We start from the raw sequence: 17,377 nt of genomic DNA, 5'->3' as shown, positions 1-17,377 counted from the left end.
ATTCAAGTTTACCCTATATCTAAGGTGTTTTTCCGATGGATAATTTAATCGCAACTAATGTATCTCTCCAAAGCATTAATTGTCTTGTTAAAGCAAAACTAATCTAAGGATCAATAACAGTCTAGTTTATCATGAGTTGCAGCACAATCAACAATAGTATTCTAACTACAATGGATGCATGGCATACACTGTGAGAGAAAAATGTTGAAGTACTAAGATTAATTCTATCCTAAACAATTTAAGTATTCAAGAAAAACACTACTAGAATGAATAACACAGTAGAAGGATAGGGCTTTATCTAAACCCTAGTAGATGAATTTAGAACATGATGAAGATGATTAAAACACTTTGATATTATGAAAACTAGTTGATCCAGCTAGAATTGGATGATTTTGTTACACAACAATAACTTCTATTTAGACACCAATTCCTCTCAATCACTACAATTCGAAAATTAGAGAACACCCACTCACTCATAACAGTTTTTCTGACAAACCCCTTCCGCAATACAACTCTACAGCTCCTTGATTTGATATTTTCCAGTTGTGAAGATAACCCTATTCTTATCTCTCTCAATCCTAGCTTCTAGGGTTACAATTTGGGAGAAGAAGCTAAGATGGATATAAATAGAGACTAGGAGGTCGATTGATGGCTATTGAGAAGGTGGCTGATAGGGTGGGTGTGCTCAGAGGTGGTCGGGATGGAAGTGATGGAGGAAGGTGAACTGAGAGATGAAAATGACGTGAAGGAGTTGTTTGGTTTATGCTCGAGTAAGGGAAGAATGGTAGGTGCTAGGGTATTGGGCAGGTGGAGTAGAATTTGATGCATAGTTTGGAGATGTCGTTGGATACTTAGCAGCTTCATCGAATATGATGGTTCAAAATGGAAACGTATTTGGGTCTTAGATCTTGGGTTTTATCTCTTGGAAGATCTTATTCTAGGCCCAAACTTTCTTTAAAGCTAGTATCTCAAGCCCACTTATAGTTTTGAGTCTTTCAAACAACATTCTTCACTGCTTTCTAGTGGGAGGTTTATTATCTCTCTTCCGTTGTCAACAATTCTCTACTCTTTTGGCTTCTCTATTCATTCAAGCTTTATTTAGTACCTAAAAACACAAAGTTAATTAGTAAAGTTATTTATTCTTGAAGACAATGAAAATACAACATTTGGGGTAATATATGATTTTAAAGCGCAAAAGATGAGATAATTGCCAATAAAAAGGTATAGATATATGAAATATTTGGCACTCATCAAATACCCCCAAACCTGAATTTTACTTGTCCTCAAGTGAAAAAGAAATTACAAAATCCTAACTATACCACTGTCGCTGGTCTCTGGAATGCATTTAGCGAATGCACTAAGCCTTTAAACCCCTAGGTGTCTCTAGTGGACGAGTTGTAGTCCCGTGACGGTTTACCAGAGGTGTACCCACAAAACCTTCTCCAACTTCAGAGCGTATTAGAGTCATAAGCATCCAAGGAGCTATGAGGACATAGAGTTTTTGCATGCTAGTAACAAGAAGTTGGAAATACCAAAGAACGCATTCTCATCCTTAAGAGTTGAGCGAGAAATAACCACACCATATGAAAAAATTCGGGTTCGAGGGTGATCACAAGCCTCGACTTCTGCCTCACCAATAGGGTTTTATGATAATTGCACTGAAAAAGACCGCTTTTTGAGTCTCTCATATGTGCAGGAAGGAATGAAGAGAGAGATCCTGCACAAGTTGAATGGTGGGAAGGAGAACCTTCCGAAATAATTTCTGGAGACTCCACTAAATTGTGGGAATAAAAATCTTTTTCTGATGATCGGTAAGAAAGGAATCAATCATTAGCAAGGATGGGAGTACTCTCTTACCTTCACATCTGATCGGCAATCAACACCGCTCTCACAACATCCATAGATATATCTTTGTCTTCAGTCTCTTCAAATGTTGATGATGAACTTCTGAACTTTGTAGAATCTTGAAAATTTGTAACTCTTTTCTTCAATTTCCTTGTTGCTTGAAATTTCTTCTTAAATTCTTCTTCTTTACCATGGTGTTATTAAACAAAACTAAGAAAATAAACTTTTTTTTTTTTATTAAAACAAGATACAAATTAACAACAAAATAAATAATGAAACTACTAAATCCATGGATGAAGGACTTTATCACTCAATTCTTCGCAACTTGTATTGTTTTAATTTCATAAACTTCACCAATTCTCATCTTATTTGATTTTCTTTGCTCTTGTAACATAAGCATTCAATTTTGTATAACGAATTCTACTCTTTTACTGTATCTTCACTTTGGATATGAATTGTTACTCTTCCTTGTATTGTTGCATGTAAACCTATGACTATTTCAATCCTTCTTCATAAAATTTTGTGTTGCTATGCTCGTTGATGATGATGTGTTTATATGGATCAGTTGATGTTGTCGAGAGAAAGAGAGAGAGCGGTGCTAACTGCAAATCAAACTACAAGAAGGAGTTTCATATTTGGACGTCATCCTCATGATTGAAGGAATTAGCACTCAAGAGATCAAAAATAATTCTGAAAGTGGTGCGAATTTGGGTAGGTCAATATTCCTACCCGGAATTTACGTACGGTGACACACACTCTAAAAAGACTTTTTAGATAGTCACAAAAATGAAGGTCGGTGCCTCGCTTGATGTAAAAATAGGTAGTCTCCACTAAAGGTGATCACAACTCTAATACCAAATAATTTTGTTGCACCTAATTTTCCCACCGGCATGGTTAAATCCAACTTTAACGCTCAGAAAAACAAGAAACCCGATTGTGTTCTCTAGTACTTCTAAGTTCAGTTATTTCGGTCAGACTCTATATGTAAACATAGATAGAAGCATGCTAGTGACTCTAAAATCTCAAAAAGTTGGAGGTTTTATGCAAGTATTTACAAATATTTGAATTTTTTGATTTTTTTAAGGTGCAAAAGACTAAAAAATCTATATGCAAAATACTCCCCCAAACCTAAATCTAACATTGTCCTCAATGTTTCAAAAGATGATAAGAATTACAAAAACATACCATGAGAACATCACATAGTATATTTAAGGAAAGATATTACCAGATGCAAACATGATGGTGCTAAACCAAAAGTTTATGAATGCTTTAAAAGCAAACAACAAGGTATAGAACGATAAGACAAAAAGTTTGGTTAACACACATAAAAATGATGCAAAAAGAAAAAGAAAAGGGACAGAGAATGGACTTTTAATCCATATGTATGTACACAGGTGAACCAGTTTAGTCCACATAGACGGGGTCTTCCAAGTCAGTGGTCTCAACCTCTGTTGGAAGTGGCTTCAGAAATGGTTTCAATCTCTAACCATTAACCTTGAAGATGGTCTTGTTTGTTGTATTTTCGATTTCAACATCTCCATGGGGGAAACAGTACGTACCAAGGATGGACCTGACCATCGAGAATGTAACTTTCCTAGAAAAAGATGCAAACGAGTGTTGTACAATAAAACTTTTCGACCAGGTCTGAAAAATTTGCACAAAATGCGCTTGTCATGAAACACTTTCATTCCATTTTTGTATATTTTGGCACTCATATGCATCATTTCTTAATTCTTCCAACTCATTGAGTTGGTTGAAGTTTCCTTTGGGTACCAGCCTTATCAAGATCAAAGTTCAGTTTCTTTACAGCCCAATAAGCACGATGTTCTAGCTCAACAGGTAGATGATAAGCTTTACCATACACAAGTCTATAAGGGGACATGCCAATAGGAGTTTTCTATGTAGTTCTATAGGACCATAAAGCATTATTTAAATGTAAATACCAGTCTTTCCTAGTAGGATTAACAGTCTTCTCAAGAATATGCTTAATTTCCCTATTATAAACTTCTACTTGGCCATTGGTCTGAGGATGGTAAGGTGTTGCTATCTTATGGGTGATTCCATACTTGTGCATAAGTGATTCAAAAGGTCTATTGCAAAAATGAGTACGACCATCATTGATTATTTCTCTAGGTGTTCCGAAACGAGAGAAAATGTTTTTTTTTAAGAAAAGAAAGAACTACTTATGGTCATTTGTTTCGGAGGAAATGACTTCTACCCACTTATAAACATAATCAATAGCAACAAGAATGTATAACTTACCTTAAGATTTAGTAAAGGGACCCATGAAATCAACACCCCATACATCAAACAATTCAATAATCAAAACAGGTTGTAAGGGCATCATGTTTCTTCTTGAGATACTTCCTAATTTCTGGCATCGGTCACAAGAAACGCATAAAGTGTGACTATCTTTGAACAATAATGTCCAATAAAAACCACTCTGCAAGATCTTTGCAGCAGTTTTCTTGGCACTAAAATGGCCTCCACATGCATGGTCATGACAGAAAGAGATGACATCTCTTTGTTCAGAATTGGGGACATAACCCCTAATGAGTTGGTCAGGGAAGTATTTAAACAATTATGGGTCATCCCAAAAGAAATATTCCACTTCAGCAAAGAATTTAGAGCGGTCTTGTCTAGACCAATGAAAGGGAATTCTACCAGTAGCAAGGTAGTTAACAATATCAACAAACCAAGGCATTTCAGAAACAAGCATCAATTGTTCGTCAGCGAATGATTCTCTAATAAGCAAAGACTCATCAACAGACTCAACATTCAACCTACACAAGTGATCAGCAACAACATTTTCAGACCCTTTCTTATCTCGAATTTCGAGATTGAACTCTTGTAACAAGAGTATCCATCGAATTAGACGAGCCTTAGCATCTTTCTTAGACAAAAGATATTTTAATGCAGCATGGTCAGAATATATGATGACTTTAGACCCTATAAAATAAGATCTAAACTTATCCAATGGAAACACAACAACTAGTAATTCTTTCTCAGTTGTTGAATAATTTAGTTGAGCATCATTAAGTGTGTTACTAGCATAGTATATCACATATGGGAGTTTGTCCACTCGATGACATAAAACAACTCCCACAGCATAGTCAGACGCATCACACATAATTTCAAATGGTAAGGTCCAGTCGGGTGGTCTGACTATAGGGGAAGATGTGAGAAGAGATTTCAATTGATCCCATGCTTCCTTACAAGCATCATCAAAGACAAATGCAACATCTTTTTCAAGAAGACTATACAAGGGTCTTGAAATTTTGCTAAAGTCTTTGATGAATCGTCGGTAAAAATAGGCATGGCCTAAGAATGACCTTATCTCCCTCACAGAGCGAGGTTGAGGCAAGTGTTGAATGAGATCAACTTTGGCTCTATCTACTTCTATGACTTTTTCAGAAATGATATGCCCTAGAACTATGCTTGAGTTAACCATGAAATGATATTTTTCCCAGTTCAAAACCAAATTCTTTTCTTTACATCGAATCATCACAAGAGTAAGATGATGCAAACATTCATCAATAGACGACCCAAATAAAGAAAAATCATCCATGAAGATTTCCAAAAATTTATCTACCATGTCAGAAATGATGCTCATCATGCAACGTTGAAAAGTAGCGGGTGCATTAGACAACCAAGAGGGCATACGACGATAAGAAAATGTACCATAAGGACAGGTAAATGTGGTCTTTGGTTGATCTTTGGGTGTTGTATGAATTTGGTTATAACCTGAGTAGCCATCTAATAAACAATAGTTACTATGCCTTGACAACATTTCTAGCATTTGGTCAATGAATGGAAGAGGAAAGTGGTCTTTCTTTGTTACCGCGTTCAACTTCATATAGTCAATATAAACTCGCCACCATGTGGTCACACGAGCGGGGACTAGCTCATTCATTTCATTTTGAACTACAGTAATGCCAGACATTTAGGGGACAACTTGAATGAGACTGACCCATTGGCTATCTGGGATTAGGTATATCATACCCGCATCAAGCAATTTCATAATCTCACCCTTAACAACATCTCTCATGTTTGGTTTAAGTCTCATTTGAATTTCCCTAGATGGTTTAGTGTTTTCTTCAAGATTTATATGATGCATGCAAATTGTGGGACTTATACCTTTAATATCTGAGATGGTTCAACCTAAGGCCTCTTTATGTTCTTTAAGCACTTCTAAAAGTTTACTTTCCTGTTTCGAGTCTAAACATGATGCAATAATCACAGGAAAAACATCATAAGAACCTAAGAAAGCATATTTCAAAGTATCAGGCAATGGTTTCAGATCAAGCGTAGGTGGTTCGACCAGAGATGGGGCATATTTGGAATCAGAGAGTGAAAGTGGTTCCACTGCAGTCTGCCATTTAGCAATGTCCATAGGTGGCACAAATTCAAGCAAAGAGTGTACTTCACTAATGTACTCAGAATCAAAGATATCTAAGTCAAAGTTATCTAAACATGCTTGCAAAGGATCCATACACAAAATGTCAGGCAAGGAGTCTTGGATTAGACTCTCAATCATGTTAATATCATGTAATTCATTATCATCAAAATCTATGGGTAGTTGGTTAACATGAAACACATTCAATTCCACAGTCATGTTGCCAAAAGACAAATTTAATATTTTGCTACGACAATTTATGATAGCATTGGACGTTGCCAAGAAGGGACGTCTTAAAATGACTGGAATATGACTTTCTGGATTTTGCACAGGTTGAGTATCTAACACAATAAAATCCACGGGGAAATAAAATTTATCAACCTTGATTAACACATCTTCAAAAATACCACGGGGTATTTTTACAGATCTGTCCGCTAATTATAGCGTAGCAGGGGTGGGTTTCAACTCCCCAAGACGTAACTGCACATACACAGAATATGGCAATAAGTTCACACTAACACCTAAGTCCAATAAAGCTTTTTTGATCGTGTGATCACCTATAGTGCAAGAGGTAGTTGGACTACCTGGGTATTTAAACTTAGGTGGGGTCTTGTTTTGAATAATTGAACTTACCTGCTCAGTGATAAAGGCACGCTTGTGTACATGAAGCTTCCGCTTTTGTGTGCATTGATCTTTCAAGAATTTAGCATAAACATGTATTTGTTTGATTGCTTCAAGAAAAGGAATATTTATATTGACTCGCTTAAACATCTCCATCATCTCATTGTATTGGGTACCTTTCTTCTGTTGTACCAACCTTTGGGGAAATGGGGCAATAGGTACATTAGATGGTGCAGGGATATTAACATCAGTATAATTCTTAGAGTCATTATCATGCTTAGACTTTTTCTACCCTAGATGTTTTTTGTGGTGTTGTGTGCAATTGTGAGTCTAACGTAGAATCATTTGACTATGATACACCTACATTATTATCAAAAACTTTACGACTACAAAGAGTAGTGACAGCATTCACATGATCATGTGAGGACTCATTGCAAGCTGGCGTACTTGCCTGAAATACTCTCTTGGGATTTTTTAGGGGCTGACTAGGGAGTTTTCTCTTTTCTCTCTCTTTTAGAGCATCACAGATTTGACCCATCTAATTTCTAGACTTGTGAAACGTTGTTCTGTGATCTTTTGAAATTGCAAAAGTTTTTGGATCAACAGACCGACACTATCCTCAAAGCTAGGCTTTTTCACGTCAGGGTATTGGTTGAACGAATGTACTTGGGGGTTTCTAGGATATGAATATCCTTGGTTATTACTCATTAGATTCTTGAAATGCACGTAGGTCTGGATAACTATCCACTAGGTGATGTGAACTGCGGCATGCGGCACAAGTGGCTGTTTCAATTTGATCAGGGATAGTAGGGGCAGTAGGTTTCACATTCTTCTGCAGCTCTAGCGCTTATACTCTCCTAGCCAAGGATGCAACCATTGTATTCCCTTCAAAGTCGGACTCAATTCTATGGACATTGGCTACAAGCGCAGTCTTTTTAGGTTCATGGATGGACTCCCACTGCTGAGTCTTTTCAGCGACTTCGATTAAGAAAGTCCAAGCCTCTTTAGCACTTTTGTCAATAAATGCACCGTTGCACATTGACTCAACTGTAGTTTGGGTACTGACATCTAAACCTTCATACAAAATGTGCACAAGTCTCCAATTTTCAAGACCATGGTGAGGACATTGAAACAATAATTCATTAAATCTCTCCAGGTATTTGACCAAGGTTGTTAGAGCACTGCTCGGTTGAACTCGCATGTTGCTATCTCAAGCATGTTTGTCAATGTTAGTGATAAAAACTATAAGTCTTAATTTCTAACCTATTTTTAGATGTCTCGGACTAGGACATAGATTGTGTAGTTGAGCTTAGTTTTCACGGCATTTATCATTTGAAGACGAAGAACTACTACGGGGAGCTTGTGGAACTTCTTCGAAAAAAGGTATGTGGAGACTTGAACTCATTTATCACTTGGAAAGTCTATTTCTACTCTATCTCCTATATTGAGACATAAGTCGTGTTATGATATAGTTTTCTCTATACACATTTGAGATTTCGAGCTGAGTATATCTCGCTTACATATTTCTCGAAATATGTGTTGGTACGCTTTCTCTTCGACCAAGTTCATCTTATATCATGAGAAAATTTCCGAGTAACATCTTACATGGTTTGTGTGATACAATCATTCAATGTAGGCTTGGAATATTTTGATAATGATTATTTCAATATCTTGAAAATTGCTTTGATGCTAATAGTGTGTGAAAACGGCTATTGTCATCCTCTAAGAATGTTTCAATGATTGAAATAAAGAGTTTAGAATCTTGTAACCATCTTTAGATATATAGTGTGTTCACACATTAGTGTATAAGTCCAAAACCGGGAATCAAAAGTATGCATACTTGTGTGTATACAAAATGGTTGAAGGAGACTGGGTAAATATGCATACCCGTACGCATACTGGTGGAAATTCACGTCCGTGAATTTCTTCTGAGTTTGAAAACCAAACCAAACTCAAATCCGGTTACTTAAGTATGCATACTTAAGTGGGTTACTTTCTAAAATCGGTTGTGTACATGAACTTAAACATTTATTAATAAGGAATACAATCTTTGGAAACCGTGGCTATAATGTTCATATATTGATTCAAGTGAATCAAACCGATTTTTCTTCAATTGTGTTCTTGTATAATTCTATAAGAATATAGCAATTGAACAACTCTTTAAACTAGTTTCATTTGAGTCGTTTGAACTAGTTATGGTTAAGATAAATAAGGTAGATATGAGAGTTATCATATGGCTAACCTCGGTTAACTATTTTTGAACCAACATGGTGTACACACTTGGGTACGGTTACATAAACCTAAATGAGGGTACATTTCATTTGTGTGTAACAAGCTAAGTTCGATCTAACGGTTGAAAGATATTATCTTCATTGAATCAGGTTTTTCATCTAATGGTGAATATCGAATGCTTTGTTACCAAGGTAACTTGGATTCAAAACCCTAATTTGAAAACTGTATAAATGAGAACTCTACCAACTGGGAAAACTAATCCACACACCTGGTGTGTGTCGTAAGTGCAATAAAATTAATAATCTTATTTCCACACAATTAACTGGTAATATAATGGAAGTAAGGATCGTTCCCATGAAGAGCATTGAGTTTTAGTTGTCAAAGTGTCACAAAGGGGGGGTTTTGTTTTAGATTTCGAACAAAGTAAATAATCAAAGCAAATAAAGTTGTATTGTAATCAATAAAGAGAGATATGATCTAGGAATCCTTCTTCGTTAATAAACCGTCAATGAGTTATTATAATTTCCTACTCTTCGTTAAACATAGACTATCACCAACAGTAGAATAACAGCTAGATCAGTGTTATCACCTAAATTCCTTATATTACTGGATACGGAAGTTCTCGTCTACCAGATTCTATTCAACGAACCACCAAGTAGTAGATCACTCAAGGTGTAATCCAATCGAACGCTTTATCTTTTGTGAATTTATAGGTTGATCCTACTAGTTAGACTCTTAGATCAAGGTCCACCTTTTAGTGTTGTTTATACACACAATCGCTCCACAGAATCCCTCTGCAAGGTTTTGTGTTCTCTACTTGTGTACAAGTTGTTCGACGATTACTTATCACCTAATTTAATACTAACAATAAATTGAATCAACAAATCAATTTATTTGGCCACCTAAACAATCTACCAATCAATCATAAATATTCAAATAATATAAACAAACGATAATCATATGAAGAACTTTAAAGTAGATTAATATAATAACTCAAATATTGTTTACAACTTAGAATTCATCCTCAATCAATAGGTGTTTAGCTACTCATGGATGTAGAAACATCCATGATATACATATAAGAAAAGGTTAGAGATATCGTTACGATTGAGAATCGCTCTGAAACCCTAGCTTTCACTCCGTATGATTTTTCTCCTCTCCAAGCTTTACAATTTCGTGATCTCTTGATGTGATGATATTTACATACCCTAATACATTTTTATAGGTTTACATTGCTTGGCCTTCACGTATTTAGTTTGGTTCAAGAACCCGACCCAAAATAGCGAAATAACGAATCTAAACGTGCCCTTAAGCCTTCCAAGATATGAATACACGTTTTCCCACTTTCTAAGTACACGTACCTGGTCCACAAACTTCAAATTCCAGCAGAAATTTTCGGAATTAAGTATGCATACCCGGTATGCGAACCTTACTGTCTTCGGTATTGATAAAAACTTGTTTTGGCCACAACTTCTTCATCCGTACTCAGAATGACCTAATTCTTTTTGCATTATTTTATCTTTCAATTCTATTCAAGATGATGATGAGAAATTCTTAATTTTAATGAGTTAAGATCGGTCTTTGTCCCTTCTCTTGATTTTGAGCATTTCGCTCCTTTTCGTTGTACTTGGGCACTTAGATACTTGGAATGCTTATCTTCATAGATATTTTCAGCACTTTGTATCTCCTTTTTGGATGATTCACCTAATTGAGACAAATAATAGCAAACAAGAGTAACAATACGAAAATATGCAAGAATAATAGCTAAAACAAGTATGAAATGGACACTAAAATCATATGAATTGTGCACTTATCAACACCTCCTGTGTGTTACTAGTCTCATAACTAGAGTCGATTCTCCTTTAACCATAGGTTTTTTCTCGAGACCCTCTAGGTTAAAGACTTGAAGACTACATTGGGATTGTGAGCCAAACCCAACTATTCTCTTTGTAGTTGCGTGATCTGATCTTGCTGTTTCTATAATGATTGAGTGAAATCGTAAGATTTTCTTGAGATTAATTTCTCCGATAGGCAAGATATATAAGTAATCACAAACACCTTCGTCTCATCCTTTGTGATTCCACAATATCTTGTTTCGCTAGTCGATTGAGATTATTGTGAGGTGATTGATAATACTAGGCTGTTCTTCGGGAATATAAGTCCAGTTTATCATTTGGTTCCTGTTCACCTTGATTTATCAAAAGACAAAACAAAAACTCTTGGATATTTCTGTGGGAGACATATTTATTCAATCTTATAGACTTTTCTATGTGAGACAGATTTGTCTATAAAGTCTTCGACTTTGGGTCATAGCAACTCTTATTGTAGGTGAGATCAGCTAAAGAAATCAAGTGTGTAGTATCCTACTGGGATCAGAGACGTAAGGAGCGCAACTGTACCTCGAAACAGTGGGAGATTGATTAGGGTTCAACTACAGTCCAGTCCGAGGTTAATTGGTAGTAGGCTAGAGTCTGTAGCGGCTTAATACAGTGTGGTGTTCAATATGGACTAGTTACCAGGGTTTTCCTACATTTGCGGTTTCCTCTTTAACAAAATTCTAGTTTCTGTGTTATTTCTTTTCCGCATTATATTTTGTTATATAATTGAAATATCACAGGTTGTGCGTTAAGATCAATCAATTAGAATATCCAACCTTTGGTTGTTGATTTACATTGATTGACACTTGAACATTGGTCTTTGGTACCGTTCAAATAACTCCTCTTATATTCAATCGGGCTCGCATATTTCTATTTTCTGATTGCGGATTGAATTAAGAGTTAGAGATATTAAGCTCTTTCTTTTTCTTTTTCTTTTCTTTATTTTTCCTCCGGCTCAGTCTTTATGAGTATAATACAATTGTCTATGGGGATTTTATATACTCAACCAATGATTACCTTGCTACAACATCCACGAAAGTATTAGGATCCCACCAAATCATCTTAGAGAAACATATAACTGCAAAAATAAAAAGAAAGTGATTCAGTAATGATTAATTGCGAGGATGAATCTTTCAAACTAGTACCATATCTTAGTTTCGCATTCAATTATAAACATATATTTTAAACAAAAAAATTAGAACGATAAAGTGGAACTCAATATACAACTGTGAGAACTGTTTCAACCTGAAAAGGTTTAGAGTGTCATCCTAAATAGCTCATAAGTAACTCCAAAATATGAAGTCTCAAGAATGCATGAAATCACAAAGTAATTATTATTTATTATTTTCATATGCATACAGTATGATACTAAATGCTTCCCCACACTTAAACTCAACATTGTCCTCAATGTTCAAAACCGAAAATTCTGATTTCTGACATAACATCTCTGAAAAACTCGAAAAATGTACCAATGGGCAGGGAATTAGAAAAAACATTCTAAACAAAAGTTATTCACCTACATCTTTTCTATAAGGTCCTAAAAGGTCACAGTTTTTCGATAAACGGTTTGACTTTGATGGCATCCGGACTGACTGACATGCAATCTGAAAAAGTTCTGGGAAAATACCGAGACTCAAATGTCCAGGCCTATGGATCCAACTTAACAGACTCCAAATTAAGATTTTATTTTTGGATAATAGATGTGAGTCTGTACTTTTTAAAATTTGGGGTTAACCACTCAAATCGGACTCCGTATGAAGTCTCGAGAGCTATTTTCATGACAAGCGCGCAGTCAGAATTTTCTGACGAGAATTCGTCCAAACTTTCATTATAGATATAGGACTTGTAAAGTCTAAGATGGGAATGCAAAATATGATATGCAAAACTAATAAAACTAAAAACAAAATGGATATAGATACAAAACCGATGGGTTGCCTCCTATTTAGCGCTTAGTTTAATGTCCTCAGCCCTACTAGGCATCCTTTTAATTACTCCTCCAGAGGGAGATAATCATGAAATTCTTGCACATCCATATCCACATAAGCAATTCTTTCATAATATGGCTTCAACCTATGGCCGTTCATCTTTAAATTTGTTCCATCTCTAAGACTAGAAATTTGAACTGCGCCATGAGAATAAACATTAGTAACAACATACATCCAATCCATTTGGACCTTAGCTTACCAGGAGATAGTTTATGACGAGAATAAAAGAACTTTTTGACCCACAACAAAATTCTTTCGAGAAATCATCTTGTCATGGAAAAGTTTCGTCTTTTCCTTGTAAATACGAGAACTCTCGTAAGAATCATTACGTATCTCCTCTAGCTCATTGAGTTGTAACTTCCTTTGTTTCCCCGCATTGTCATAATCCATGTTGCACATCTTTATCGGCCAAAATGCATTGTGTTCAAGTTCAACTGGAAGCTGACAAGCTTTGCCATAAACCAACTGATATGGAGACATACCAATCTGTGTTTTGTACGCCGTTCTATATGCCCATAATGCATCATTAAGCCTATAACTCCAATCTTTCCGTAAAGTGTTCACGGTTTTCTCAAGAATGGATATAATCTCACGGTTTGAGATTTAGTCTTCCCACTAGTTTGTGGGTGATACGGCGTACCAACCTTGTGTGTTATGTTGTACTTCTTGAGTAGCGCATGGAAGGATTTCTGAAAATGGGAACCTCCATCGCTGATAACCACTCTTGGTGTACCATGTATAGAAAAAATATATTCCTTCACAAACTCACAAACGACTTGAGAATCATTAGTAGGGGTGGCTTTAGCTTCCACCCATTTAGAAACATAATCCACAACAAGAAGTATATAAAATTTTCCATTAGAATTGACAAAAGGACCCATAAAATCAATTCCCCACACATCAAATACTTCAACAACAAGAATTGGTGTGAGTGGCATTTGATTTCGAGCACCTAGATTGTCCGTTCTTTGAAATCTATCACAATATTTGCAAAAAATATATGCATCCTCAAATAGGATAGACCAATAAAATCCACTTTCAAGTACTTTGAAAGCGGTACGTTTAGAACCAAAGTGACCACCACATGCATAAGTATGACAAAAAGTAAGAATAGATTGAAATTCAGAATTAGGTACACACCTGCGGATGATTTGATCGGAACCATATTTACACAAGTAGGGCTCATCCCCACACATACTGCTTGGTTATTTTCTTAAGCTTAAGCTTTTGGAAATTCTACATTGTACTAGGTACTTGTCTTTTAACCAAGTAGTTCACTATATCCACGTACCAAGGTTTTGAATCTTCAATTGAGAAAAGTTTTTCGTCTGGAAAACGATCTTGTAAAGGAAGTTCTTCTTCGGAAACAACAAGTCTACTAAGATGATCTGCAACGGTATTTTCAATACCTCCTTTATCCTTTATTTCATAATCAAATTCTTACAATAGTGGTATCCACCGTATAAGTCTCGGCTTAGCTTCTTTCTTCTTTAATAGGTACCGAAGTGCTGCATGATCAGAATAACAATCACTTTTGTACCCACCAAATAGGATCTAAATTTTTCTAGTGCAAACATTATAGCCAAAAATTCTTTCTCGGTGGTAGAATAGTTGATTTGTGCATCGTTTAAGGTTCTAGATGCATTGTAAATCACATGAGACAGCTTGTCTACTCTTTGACCCAAAACGGCTCCAACTGCATAGTCAATTGCATCACACATTAATTCAAATGGCAAACTCCAATCCGATGACTTGATAACTGGTGCAGTTGTTAACAATTCTTTCAGTTTATCGAAAGCATCCTTGCACTCCTTGTTGAAGTCAAAAATAACCTCCTTTTGCAATAATTTGCACATTGGCATTGAGATTTTGGAGATATCCTTGATAAACCGCCTGTAAAAACCTGCATGACCAAGAAAAGAACGAATCTCCCTAACCGAAGTGGGATATTGTAAGTTTCTTATTAAGCTTATCTTTGCTTTGTCAACTTCGAGCCCTCGAGAGGACACAATATGACCAAGCACTATTCCATGGTCTACCATGAAATGGCATTTCTCCCAATTTAAAATAAGATTAGTGTCTATGCATCTTTTAAGCACAACTTCAAGATTTTGTAAACAAATATCAAATGAATTTCCATAAACACTAAAATCATCCATAAATACCTCAATGATGCGCTCCACATAGTCAGAAAATATACTAACCGTACACCTCTGAAAAGTGGCAAGCGCATTGCAAAGACCAAACGACATTCGTCTATAGGCAAATGTACCAAAAGGACAAGTGAAAGTAGTCTTCTCTTGATCCTTTGGTGCAATAAAAATCTGATTGTACCCCGAATAACCATCCAAAAAGCAATAATGTGAATGTATCGCTAATCTCTCTAACATCTGATCAATAAAGGGCAAAGAAAAGTGATCCTTTCAGGTTGTTGTATTAAGATTTCTGTAGTCTATGCATACTCTCCATCCTGTTTGAACTCTTGTAGGAACGAGTTCATCATCTTGATTTCTAAAAACAGTGACGCCTGCTTTCTTGGCCACTACTTGAACTGGGCTAACCCATTTGCTGTCAGAAATTGGGTAAATCACCCACACACTTAGTAATTTTAGGATCTCTTTCTTCACGACCTCCATCATTGGGGGGGTTAAGCCTACGCTGAGCATCACGTACTGGCTTAAAATCATCTTCCATTATGATTTTATGCATGCACATGGATGGACTAATGCCTTTTATATTAGCAATTGTCCAACCAATAGCCGTTTCGTACTCTTTCAGAATCCTAAGTAGACGTTCTTCTTGAACTGGGGGTGAGGTTCTTTCCAATAATCACCGGAAGTTCGTCTTTATTATCCAAGTACGCGTACTTTAGGTCGTCCGGAAGCGGCTTTAGTTCTAGTTTCGGTGCCTGCACAATAGAAGGTAAAGGAACCTCATTAGTTATGGGTAATGAAATATAAGAAATATCACCCGTTTTTACTTCTTGTAGCGATGTTAAGGCACTACACATCTCCACTAGCTCTTTGGCTAAGTCAACGTCCAGGTTCGGTTGCCCGTGAACGTCCACATTAATGTTATTGCGTAACATAACTCCAAGTTCATCTTCAGCGTTCAAATCAAACATTTGTTGCGCTAACGAACCAGTAACATCAATAGAGAAAGTTGAGTAAATATCACTAGGATAACGCATGGTTTCAAAAATATTGAACCGTATGATCTCCTTATCAAATTCCATAGTGAGTGCACCACTATCAACATCAATCTTTGTCTTTGCAGTTTTCATGAACGATCTCCCAAGAAGTAACGAAGTAGATGAACAATTATCTCCATTGTGCATATCCACAATGTAGAAATCAAATGGAAAGATTAACTGATTCACTTGAACTAACTCGTCCTCAACGACTCCCTTAGGATATATATTGGACTTGTTAGCCAATTGAATAGTGATCTTCGCCTCTTTTAAAGGTCCAAGATTCAAAGAATCATAAACATCGGCTGACATAACACTTGTTGAAGCTTCCAAATCAAGCAAAGCACGCTCAAATCGTCGGTTACCAATGGTAACGTGAACTGTGAAACCGCCAGGATATTCACACTTTGTAGGCATCTTCTTAAATAACATAGTTGTAGCACTTTCTCCCACCTGAGTAATCTCATTAGCAATCAACCTATCCTTCCTTGTACACAAATCCTTCAAAACCTTGGCATACCTGGGTACGGTTCTGATGGCCTCAATAAATGGAATGTTGATGTGTATCTTGCTGAAAATATCCATGATCTCCTTGTATTGAGCTTCTTTCTTGGATTTGGCAAAACGACTAGGAAAAGGAGGTGGTATGGTAAAAGTGGGAACCGTGTCCTTAGGTTGGCCAATTGAGGTTGGATTTTCCTTTGGTACGGTTTCCGCCTCTACTTCCTTTTCAATATCGTCATTTGGTACACGTACTGCTCCCGTATCCAGATTAGAACCTTGTTGTTGCGGCTCCTCAACTTGTCTTCCACTTATTAATGTTATTGCATTGACGTGCTCTCTTGGGTTTACGAAAGGTTGTGATGGCAACTTTGTTGAAGCTTGTGCCTTCAGTAGATTCACATCAGTTGCTATTTGCCCCATTTGTAATTGGAGATCTTTGACAGTTGCATCATTCTTTTGTTGATAATGTGTGTTATGTTGTAATATTGCGTCTTTTTTCTGCATCATGGCTTTCATCATCTGTTCTAAACTTGAGCTTTGATTTTGCTGTTAATGTTGATGTTGTGATTGGAATTGTGATTGTTGAAAACCACCTTGTCTTCCGAAAACAGGGTTGGAAACTGCATCTTGCTTGTTTGCATAACTGAAATTCGGATGATCTTTCCACCCGGGATTATAAGTATTAGAGTATGGATCATACCTTTGCCTCTGATTCGGAAACACAACG

General features: G+C 36.4%; 1 pseudogene; it reads right to left on the bottom strand.

The window, feature by feature from the left end:
* The window catches only part of LOC113315364, a 111,786-nt pseudogene extending 94,716 nt beyond the window's left edge, over positions 1–17,070 (bottom strand).
* Between the last annotated feature and the right edge of the window lie 307 nt (positions 17,071–17,377).

The sequence above is a fragment of the Papaver somniferum genome, chromosome 10 (genome assembly GCF_003573695.1).
Source record: "Papaver somniferum cultivar HN1 chromosome 10, ASM357369v1, whole genome shotgun sequence".
In the NCBI taxonomy this organism is placed as follows: Eukaryota; Viridiplantae; Streptophyta; class Magnoliopsida; order Ranunculales; family Papaveraceae; genus Papaver; species Papaver somniferum.
This window is presented reverse-complemented; position numbering and strand designations above follow the sequence as displayed.